Below are 11,492 nucleotides of genomic sequence, written 5' to 3'. Positions count from 1 at the left end.
CAGTGCGAGGCTGTCCACCAAAAAGGAGGAGCCCCAAAAGGCCCCTAGACTTTCAGTTGAGATTACTGAGAAATCGACCCTGTAGGATGAAGGACCAAGAAGTAGACCAGCCCTGAAAAAGCCTGAAAGAAGTTTAGAAAAATCTTAGTCTCAAATTAGATGTAAGTGTCCCTCCCATAAGCTACCTCTCTAATAGATGAATACTAAATCTACTCTGAAGAAAAGTATCATCATTCAGAGTCTCTACAATTTTTACAATGGTTGACACTCAGTTAAAAATTACCAGGCATGACAAGAAATGGAAATAAATCACCCAAAACAAAGAGAAAAAATAGGCAATAGAAATAAACCACCAGTGATCAAGGTTTTGGAGTTTCAGAAATAAACTTTACTACAACCTTGATTAAAATGTTCAAAACCAAAATAGATGAAGTGATGAAGAATTTTACCAGATACATGACATCTAGAATGAGACAGATGACCATTATTGTACTAAAAAAAGTATAATTTCTAAAGGTAAAAACTTAATAGATATGTTTAACAGAAGAAAGAAATAGAAACCAGAATCTTGTTCAGTAGAATGGCAAGCACAAGCTCTTTCTTTTTAAGATCATTATACTTAATGTTGCATCTCTTGTGAAAGAACTTGTTGAGTTTCTATGACTGACTGCTCACTTTAGGTCTCAACATAAATATCACTTTTCAGAGAGACTCTCTACAACCACCCTATTTTGGAAAGTTTCCTCCTACTTTACCTCCCTATCCATCATACTTTCCCCCTTTTCCTTCAAAACACTTGTCAGTGCAAAGTACTATAACCAATAAAAATGATAGATGTAAGGACCTTTTTTTTTTCTATGTATATGCTTAAACAAGTTACGTCAAATCCTTTATCTTCAGATAATATCTTGCAGTAAAGATACTGATGCACAGGTTAAACATTGTTAGAGAGTAAATGAGATAATGCCTATAAAACATCTAGTTCAGTGTGAAGGCAGAGTTTTCATTTTATCAAAGGTTAAAACAGATATTGGAAAGTTGTGGCTGTTTGGGAAATTAACTAAAAACCCATGGACTAGTTATTTTGAAAATAGCTGCATCAGAGTGGAAACCATAATGGATCTGATGGCAGATGGCTTGGCTCTAGTTCTCATTCAAAACAGCCTCCCTATACAGGGACACTGGTCTCTCAATTTTTAGAACTATAAATTAGGGATGATGTATACACATCATAATCATGTAAATCAAGGGAAAAGGGCTTCCATGTAAAACAAGTATTATCCTTATATCTGCCCACAAAATAAACTAATTCATAGACCATTCCTGATATGTCAAACAATCCAGGATTTCCATTGTCCAAAAATTGATCATAATTTCTGTTTTGAGGTTTGGTAATGTGTATATCGATAATATTTTTCCATTTTATTGTGTCTTGACCAAATGGAGAAAGATATAGAAATGAGGTTCCTGCCTGGGAGTTTGCCAAATCACATTGATTTTATAATTAAGTGTTATTTCCTACATGAAACATTTAATTCTCCAGCACTCAAGAATTGAAAATAGTGTTGTCACGTTACAAAGAAAGTAAATCATCGTTTGCTTCCTTAAATAAAATATTACTGAGGTTGGCCTGAGATCAATGAAAAGATCATCTATGAAAGGACGACATTTTTCATTCTTTGTCCTAGGAAGATATATGCAAAGCTAATTTTGGATTTTCTAAATCAGGCATCAACAGGCATTTCCCAACATGAATATTTTAGTCTTGAGGACCACAAGGTCTCCATGTTGGAACTGCTCAACACTGCCACTAGACAATATGTAACGTGGGAATGGCTATGATCTAATGAGCTTTGTTTACAAAAACAAGCAGTCAACCCCTGGTGTGTAATTTGTTGACTTCTGTTTTAAGTGATTAAGAAAATGCCTGATGAAAAAATGAATGTTACCCAAGAAAACACTGCCTTTTTAAGAAAAACTAGTTTATCACAAATCTATGACTGAGTTTGTCAGACAATCAAAACTCTAATATAAAGACAAACAAAGGTTGATTCTTACTTGCAGTAGAGACACACTAACTTCTTAAGTAATCCATTTATTTTTTTTCCCCTGGACATACAGACTTTCTTTCAGTGAGATGTGGCCTGCATTTTGGTCAACAGAAACGGGCAAACATTTCTAAATATGTGTCATCTCCAGTCTTGGGTCATAAAAAGCCCCTATGTATCATTCTTACCTAATATGTCCCCATCTATCAGCCAGATGCAGAGGATCCAGTGAAAGACTGAGACTCTAGGAGATGAAGGAGCCCGAGTCACTCCATGAAACAAAAGCCCCAGCCCTTGCCTGCCATCAACTCTACATGCATGGCAATTAACTTCCATTTTACCAGGTCACTGAAACAACAGAGCTGACACTTACCAAGTAGCATTAACTATCATAAAACGTAAATTGGTATGAGAAACTAAATTTGTAAAATCAACTTAATGGGTTCCTGGCAGGTGATGAGGACACAGATAGAGCAGACCTCATGACTGGAGACTCCTGCTGTTCTGTGTTAAATGTTCATAAGATGGAGGCCCAAGACACCTTAGGAGTAAGACTGTGTGACAACTAGAGAAGTGATTTCAGAGGAAGTGGCTGGAAAGGGTCAGAATGTGCAGTTGGTTACTCTAGCTGCCTCCAAAAAGGCATTAGAAGACAGAGATGAGCCTAGACAGTGACTGGCTGGCTTTCATGATGAGATCAAGTGCTTTCTAGTTTGTAAAAGAAGATCATTAGAGGTCAAGTAACAGATAAGACTGAAAACATAAAGCCCAGTAAGATTTCTCGGTCGATTCAGATACTGAATCTTGCAGCAAAAATCAGATGATCAGATTAAGGGTGTTATCTGCTTACCCAAGAGCAAATTATTTGAATCACCTTAAATTGTCTACTATTAAAGAGAAGGAGAAAAGAGAAAAGGGAAAGAGAACGGAGGAGAGAAAAAGAGAAATGAGGATGAGAACAAAAGAAGGAAATCACGTTTGAGAATTCTGTGTAGAAAAAACTTGGATGTGGTTACTGGCACATGAACCTGGATGGCAGGAAATAACTTCAAAGTGTCCTAGTTTTGAAAGGGTTTAATTTCCAAAGAAACCACAAACCTGGACCAAAACCTATTTTAGTGTCCAAAGCTCAAAACAACTTTTGGGCCCAAGAGCAGGAAGGAGACTGCAAGAGCTCTCCAGTCCCCAAAGGTGATGGTGATGAACAAAGCCAGCAACGCAGAAGGTAGAGCTAGCAGCCTTGGAGAACACCTCCTAGAAACCAGAACCTAGGGTCGGGTTTGTCTCCCACCCTTCTTTCCCAAATGGGAAGCCACCACACATCCCCAAAACAAAAAGCCTCAAATAGTTCCAGTGCAAACAAAGAAAAAAATTTGATCGCTGTTCATCTGCGCCTGTGGACAGACAGGGGTGCAGACTGCGTATGCACGTGCACACCACGTCCACAGGGAGATGGCTTTTGTTTTTAAAACTGTATTTGTTTATACCTTCTGTAGTTCACAGTCCATGATCTCATCTCAAAAGCTCACTGGGCATGCTTGCTTGCCTTGGACACATCCCAGGTGAGATCCCCCGGCCCACGCACCCCCGCTGATAGTCCTCTCCATAGGATTAGCAAGTCCTCTACTTCTATCCCTGTTCTGGGAGGTGTGTAGAGCAAACCCTCAAACGAAACCACCCAAATCAGGTAAACTTTGGTGCCAACTTGGCTTTGTTGTTCCTCATACAAAACTACCTACTGAGTGATTGCTCAGTTATAGCTGGCAATACTTAGGATTGACTCTTTTTTTAAAGATTTTATTTATTTATTCACAAGAGACACACAGAGAGAGAGGCAGAAGGAGAAGCAGGCTCCCTGAGGGGAGTCCAATGAGGGACTCGATCCCAGGACCCCAGGATCCATCCTGAGCTGAAGGCAGGTGCTCAACCACTGAGCGTCCCAAGATCTACTCTTCATAAAAATCCAGTATATCAATTTAGTATGTTTATAAGCAGAGGCAAAGAGTAATTTCAATATTTTCTTTCATCATGTATAATGGGGAAGAAAATGCCCTATCTTAGTGCCTGAACTCTAATGCAGAAGAGCACTTTTGATATTGTCAATTATCCAGATATAAAATATATTTTTAATTTATAGTGACTGAACATCTTGGACAATTAAAAATTAATGACCTGAAAAAATAGCAGAAGTGTATTATTTATTTTCATCCCTCTCTGGACTGTATACTCAAAGTGACATGAATTTTAGTATCATTTAATGTAAAGAGTGATTTTCACTTCAGAATTCTCAAGTTCAAATCCCAGAATATTAGAAAGCCAGAAATTCCATATCCTATGTGATACTTTATAATGGTGCGGATACAGAAAATAATTGGAAAAAGCTGATGTATTTCCACAAAACGCTAGTATAAAATATATTCATACTTTTCACTACATTTGCAAATACGATTTTAAATAAAGGCCTTTTAAATCTGACACTAAAAAAGAAAAGCACCACTGATCTGAGGTTTTTATACTCGCATATAATGCCATGTTTTTTATTTAGATGTTTTCACAAACAAGCCAATCCAAAGGACTATTAGCTTGTGTTGGAACAAGAGCTAAGGATTTAATCCACAAAAGCATACACTTAATATTTACCAGTTGCATGGAATCAGAACATTTCCAGGATGTGAATCACAGGAGTGTCCAACATTGTCTCTTGGAGCTTTGGGCAGAAAATTCTCTGGATCTGGTCCAGGATTCACTTTCTCTCATCTCTTTTCTTCACTTTGGTTGTAGTTTGATGTGCCTAAAAGGCAAAAAAAGACAGCTAAGTGGCGGGGAAACACACTCACCTTCTGGTTTTAAATTTTTAGATGGCTTTGAAAAGTTACCACATTTTAAAAGGCAAATGAGAATAAAATAGAAACATCCCGTGGACTTTAAGCTCATCTCATACAACAGATGACAAAGGCCAATGGAATAAGCTTCACAAACACGGAGCAGCAAGGAGAGTGAACACAAGGACAAATGTGTGCTTACCTTAGACGCCACATGACATTGCACGGAGATCTTTGACAGGCGGTGAAGACACAACTTGGCAAAATCAGCAATTATTTTTGGCACCTGCAAAAGAAGTAGTGAAGCAGCAATAATCTGGGCCGCACCACAAGCGCCCCATCACCCTGGGCCTCCGGTGCGAGGCACGGTCGGGTGTGTGGAAGCTCCCTAGACACCCCAGCATCACGATAAGCCTTCAACAACGGAGCAGAGAACACGGAGCTCCAACTAGACGCTGTATGTAAATGCAGACACGGATCTTGTACACGTATTTTATTTTTGCCTCTAATAACCTCGAGAATAAAACTGAATTCACTAACAGAATGCCTTCGAGGAGTCCGGCTGCGTGCAACCCCAGCGACCTCACAGCTTTCGGGGCCGCCCTGCTCCAGCAGGCCTCGCCGCCACCAAGTGCTGCTGTGCCCCGCTCCAGGGCTCGCCGAGGCCCGCCTGGCTGCGCCGCCAAGCCATCTGCGTCAGCCGTTCTTGTCACGACTAATTAGGTAGGGCCTCAATTTTCCAGTGTCCACAAAAGCAAATACTCATCTGCATGGATGGGCTATCCTGTCCATAACGCTGCCTTGCGTACATTAAAATCTGCCATGGTTTCAAATCATTTCTTTTTATAATAACCCCTGGCCTAGTTTTAATCAAGTTGTTGATGCTTCAGCTTGACATCTAGTAACACTTTAAGAAAAAGAAAGAAAAGAAAAGAAAAGAAAAGAAAAGAAAAGAAAAGAAAAGAAGAAAAGAAAAGAAAAGAAGAAAAGAAAAGAAAAGAAAAGAAAGAAGAAAGAAAAAAGAAAGAAAGAAAGAAAGAAAGAAAGAAAGAAAGAAAGAAAGAAAGAAAGAAAGAAAGAAGAAAGAAAGAAAGAAAGAAAGAAAGGTGGAAGACTGAGAATTACCTTTAGTAAGAATTTACAGAATCACAGATACACAGCAAATCCATTTTTTAAGTGAAAAAGATATGTCATTGGGAAGATTTTCTTGTATTATAATTTGTGCTAAAAATCATTTGCTTTTGCAAAAAAACTGTTAGTTATATCCTTTTTGGTTTCCCTTCTTCTAGTGAATCATTATTGTTTTGGGGTACATAATAATATCCATCTCTCGGGATTAAGCCCAAGAATGAATTAATGTAAATTGTCACTTCATGCTTCTAAATGCGCTGATAAATCCTGGGAGCTCTGCTGCACTTGATGTTTCTTAAAAACCACCTAAACGTTCAAAGGGCTTGATAACTGACATTCAAGAGGTTAAATGTTTAAAGATATTTCTTCTTCATCTACTATTTTTTAAGTTAGCACATTCTATTTTATTTCCAATTTTTTTTTCTCATCAAACCATTGAGAATTGTTTTATAAAGAAACCGACAACTCAAAACACATCTCATGCCGTGTTGTCTAACCCCTTGGACTCACACTTCAGTGTCTGTGTGAGGACTCCAAACTGAGCCAAAAATGCAGGATCAAATCTCAGATTTCCTCATATGAGTGTCTTACCCAAATCAATTGAAGCCACTCAAGGGTAATCAAGGGTACAACTGGAGTTAATAATTTTCATTTAGCTGTAATATCATTGCTTTTTGAATGCTGGCCTCTTGCCTCGTGTATTATGTATTTTTGTTATGCTTAGTCTGCTTAAAATCATAAATTTGAGTCATTTGTAACTTAATATCATAACTAGAAAGTGTTCGCTCTTCACTCTCATCTTGACCCCAACCACTGATGTCTGATATTTAGGCTTCATTTGTCTTTCCAAGAAACTAGGTCTGTATTTTAAATAAAACTGACGACCATCCTACAATGCCTCATGTTTGAACTGACCATTTCTTCACTGAATCCTTAGGAAACACGACGGTCTTCTTCCCCAACAGCCAGCTGCTGAGCACTGTTAGAGAAAATTATAATCTCAGCCAACTGGGCCTTCCAGAAATTCATGCTGTAAAACCGATACTCCTGATGGAAGGTTTTAATTATGCTCCACAAGGGGAGGATTCAAGGTTGACTTGCCTGTTCTCTCACTGCTGTCGCCCCTGTAGCCTGGAACAGAATGTCCTACTTGGTGGGTGCTTAGTGAGTATTTGATGCGTGAATACACTGCAACTGTTCAAATCATCTCTGATATTTTCTGTCCCCACCACCCTTCACTCTCAAGACCATCTCTGCTTCTCTTTTCTTTAAATCACAAGCATGTTGGATGAGACAAGTTAGAATGAACCATATTGGAATGCTTCCAATTTCTAGCAACTTTTTTCAGCATAGCCTCATTCCTTGTACATACCCTTACCTTTTCTCTTCTCTATCCCTGGTCTCTCGAGAAAGCCCAAAGTCTAGGGGCGCCTGGGTTGGTTAAGCATCTGACTCTATCTCAGCTCAGGCCTTGACCTCAGGGTTGTGAGTTTGAACCTCATGTTAGGCTCTGTGCTCAGCATGGAGCCTACTTAAGAATTAAAAAAAAAAAAGTCTAAAGTCTGAAACTCTACTTTGCTACCTTCTCTCATGTTGTCTTCACTTTTTTTATTTTTTTTCCCTCCTCACTCTTAACTCCTTAGAAGCCAACAGTCATAAGAATGACAATGTAACTTGTGGGTCATCTGGTCCATCTTTCTCACATAATCAATGGTAGAACCAAAACAGAGAAGATGGAAGCATTTTTAAGGTCAAAGACAAACCCAGGATTCCAAGACACGTTCTGGACGCCTGAGTGGGTTCCTCTCAGTGTCCCACTGTGGTTACCCTTTCCCAGTCACCCACTGCTTCTCTCTTTCTGGAAGAGCAGCTAGAGAAGCCACGCCAGGCCAGAGCGGGCTCGCCCAAAGAAAGAGCACGTAAGCACAGCCTCGCAGAAGAGCCGGGTTAGCCTGGTGTGAAGGCGCGGGGCCGCCTGCAGGGGAGCAGCGGACCAGAGGGCCCCGCCGCCGGGCAGAACTGGGAAACAGACGCCGAGTTCTGAGGTCCTGCTGCGCCTTGCTAACAGCTGACCATGTTGTCGAATGCACTGGAAAGCCGCTGACATGCTGGGCCGGGGGGGCGAGATCATGCCACTGTGTACATGGATGCTCCCTAGAGATGCAGGAAAGAAGCAGCAGGCGTTGTTAAGACACAAACGAACTGTGCCTCTCACGTGTGTGTACAACCACATGGCACCAACGGGTTATCGTGATTTCATCATCTTCAAATAGGTTTCAAAGCTTGGGAGATTATTTTCCCTGTCAAAAACTTTGAACATGTTGTTTTTTCCTTTTTTAATTACAAAACTGCTTAATTATCTACAATGATGCTGAAATAATTAGAACAAAAGTGGATGAGAACTTTCCGTGTTTTGCCTGTTTGGTTGCTTAGGAAATAATCTGCTTTCATCCAGATACAGTAACACGTACATTTATTTTTTGAACAGGTCACGTGAACAGACCCACCTGCTTCTTCCTTGTTACAAAGTTTGCTGGTATTTCTCTCTTTTTATGCGATTGCTTGGCTTCCCAGGAGCTTTTGTGCGCCTTCACCTTTAAGATACTTCCCGGACAACAAATTCTAAATATTCTCTTACTCTCTCTTTCCAGTTCTTAGTCTCTTACAAGGAGTAAAGTGTGAAGTATTTTTACATTTTTAAAATGACTGAACTTTGCTCTCAAATAAAGATTCGGAAAATATTCTCAGGGGGCTCCTGGGTGGCTCAGCGGTTGAGCGACCACCTTCAGCCCAGGCGGTGATCCTGGGGTCCGGGGATCAAGTCCCCCATCCGGCTCCCCGTCCTAGGGAGCCTGCTTCTCCCTCTGCCTGGGTCTCTGCCTTTCTCTGTGTCTCTCATGAATAAATAAATAAAATCTTTTTTTAAAAAAAGAAAATATTCTCATCTCAGATACCGATTTTATATAATGAGATCTTCTCCAAACACACCCTTGTAACAGCTTCTAGTTCTTAAATTCACGACTGTAACGTCTTACTCCCCAACGTGGCTGCACATCAGCACCATTTGCCCAGCTGCCCCCGCTGCTGCTGCTGCTGCTTCGAGGCTAAGCCCAGCATGGAGCCCAACATGGGACTTGAACTCATGACCCTGAAGTCACACATTTCCACAGTGTAGGGTGTCCCCCCCCGGGGGGGGGGCATGGCCGCGGCCTCCCCATCTCGGGTGGCCTGTTGGGCAAGGTGCTCAGTGTCCCAGATTGCATGTCTTGGGGTTTGCCCAACGCTGGGGGTGGGGTGGCCGCCCCGGGGAGGGAAATGCGGTCCTGGCGGCCCCGTGTGCCCCGTGGGGCCCGGAGTCCAGGTCCAGGCCCAGGTATGAGGGGGGCAGGTGCCCGGGCTGCCGTGTAGAAGGGAGGCCGGTGCCCAGCAGGTAAAGGCCGTGTAACGCCGCGGCGCAGAGGCTGCGGGACGGGGAGGGCCGTGCTGGGGGGGGGGGGGGGCCTTCCCTCCGGATTCCCCTCCTGCGGGCGGGCGCAGCGGCTCCCGTGGCCTCCGCCCTCCCCGCGGGCACGATCCCAGCGCCGCGGCCCGGGGCGGGGGGCGCAGCCGTCACCTGGTCGGTGCAGGAACGCGTCGCTACCGGCCAGTTCTCCGGGTCCCACTGCCCACGCGGCAGGCGGGCGTGGGGCGAAGCCCGTTCTGTTCCCCTTTAATGGCGGTTCATGCGAGGAAACTGCGCGTGTCGGAGGCGGCTTCTGGGGCGCCGGCCCCCCCGCAGATCCTCGGCCGCGCCCAGGGCCCGCCTCTGCCCCGCGCCCCACTAGGGCGTGGCCTTTCCACGCGGCCGCGCCAGAAGCTTCTTCCGCTTCCCTTTGTCACCGGAGCCCTGCGCCCGCGGACGTGACCGGCGGCCCCGAGAGGATGCTGCGGGGATCCCGCGGCCTCCGCACCTGCTGGCCCTTCGGAGGGAGCCCCCGCCCGCGGCCGCCGGGCGCTGACGGCCCCGCCCTCGGGAAACCGGGTAGGGCCCGGCTCCGTCCTGTGTCCTCGTCCCGCGGCACGAGCTCTGAGCAGCGGAGCTGCCGCCTCCATGGACCAGCTTACACGTTGTGGCACATACGCGGTCAGGGAGGCGACAGGGCAGTGGGCCACAGGGCCGGCTAAGCCCGTCCCCACCGCACCCCCATCCCGCCCCGTCCCGCCCCATCCATACCCCCGCTCCCCCGTCCCCTCCCGTCCCCCATCCCATCCCCCATCCCCCCGTCCCATCCCATTCCCCCAGTCCCCCCATTCACCCCCCCGCCCCGTCCCGCCCCATCCATGCCCCACTCCACTGTCCCCTCCCGTCCCCCGTCCCATCCCCCCATCCCATCCCCCTCGCCCCGCCCCACCCCCATCCCATCCCCTGTCCCGTCCCCTCCCATCCCCCATCCCACCCTATCTCCCCATCCCCCCGCCCCGTCCCGCCCCATCCCATCCCCCCCGCTCCCCCGTCCCCTCCCATCCCCCCGTCCCCCCCGTCCCATCCCCCTCGCCCCGTCCCCTCCCATCCCATCCCCCCCAGTCCCCCCGTCCCCCTGCCCCGCTCTGCCCCGGGTCCCATCCCATCCCTCCCCACCCCCCTCCGTGCCGCCGGCGCCGCCAGGCCCTCCGCCACCCGGGACCCTCCTTCCGGGTGGCTCCCCGGCCCCACGCGAACTCGCTGCGCGGCCCCTCCACTTAGCGCAAAGCACCCGCGGGGTGCCGTCGGCCTACCGGGTCGCAGACCCCGCAGGTGCCCGGGCGCGGGGCGTGGGTGTCCAGATTGCTCTAGCTTAGCTGGTCTTTGGGGGGACGCCGGGTTACCGACGACGTTTTGCCACGCGGCTCCGGCCCTGGCTCCCTGCCTCCTTCTCCCGTCCGGCTGCGCAGGCCGGACCACCCGAGTTACAGGTGCGGCCGCTGGGGCGGGGGCGGGGGCGGGGGCGGGGGTCCCCCGCAGGTCTCGGTTCACCTGGAGGGGCGGGCGCGGGAGCGGGCGCGGTCGGGTGGGCGGAGGCTTCCCCGGGGCCCCCCTCCCCAGCCGGGCGCGGTCCTGGAGGCCTTCACGCCTGGCCCGGAGCACGTGCGTCCCTGTTCCCGTCCCCGCGGGAGCGGCCCTGCACCCGCCACGCCGAGGCATGTGGGGTCCCCCGGTTGTCCCGCCTTCTCAGCCCTTTGTTGAAAGAATGGGAGGGAGCGAGGTTCAGTTTAGCTTTTCTAATTCCTCTGAAGGAGCCAGACGTCTTGACTGAGCTTAAAAGCTGCGATACGGAGCAGTAATTTGCATTTCCTACCTCTCCCCTCGGGACGCTTGAAGCAATTCTGAGATACAATCTGCTAAGGAATAGACTTTGGACTTTGTTTTACTAACTATGGTTTCTTTTTTAGAAAAGAAGATTTTGGGCAGCCCGGGTTGGGGGGCGGGGGGGAGCGGCCAGCGGTTTAGCGCCGCCTTGGGCCCAGGGCGTGA

General features: G+C 46.7%; 1 long non-coding RNA gene across 1 annotated transcript; it reads right to left on the bottom strand.

Annotated features, from left to right (window-relative positions):
• Nucleotides 1–4,544: 4,544 nt before the first annotated feature.
• Nucleotides 4,545–9,781, bottom strand: LOC102153615. Its single transcript, XR_005383007.1, has 3 exons — nucleotides 9,615–9,781; nucleotides 5,073–5,156; nucleotides 4,545–4,839 (listed from the first exon to the last, which is right to left on the bottom strand). It is a non-coding gene; the product is annotated as an uncharacterized LOC102153615 (long non-coding RNA).
• Nucleotides 9,782–11,492: the final 1,711 nt, after the last annotated feature.

The sequence above is a fragment of the Canis lupus genome, chromosome 33, assembly GCF_011100685.1.
Source record: "Canis lupus familiaris isolate Mischka breed German Shepherd chromosome 33, alternate assembly UU_Cfam_GSD_1.0, whole genome shotgun sequence".
NCBI classification, from domain to species: Eukaryota; Metazoa; Chordata; class Mammalia; order Carnivora; family Canidae; genus Canis; species Canis lupus.
This window is presented reverse-complemented; position numbering and strand designations above follow the sequence as displayed.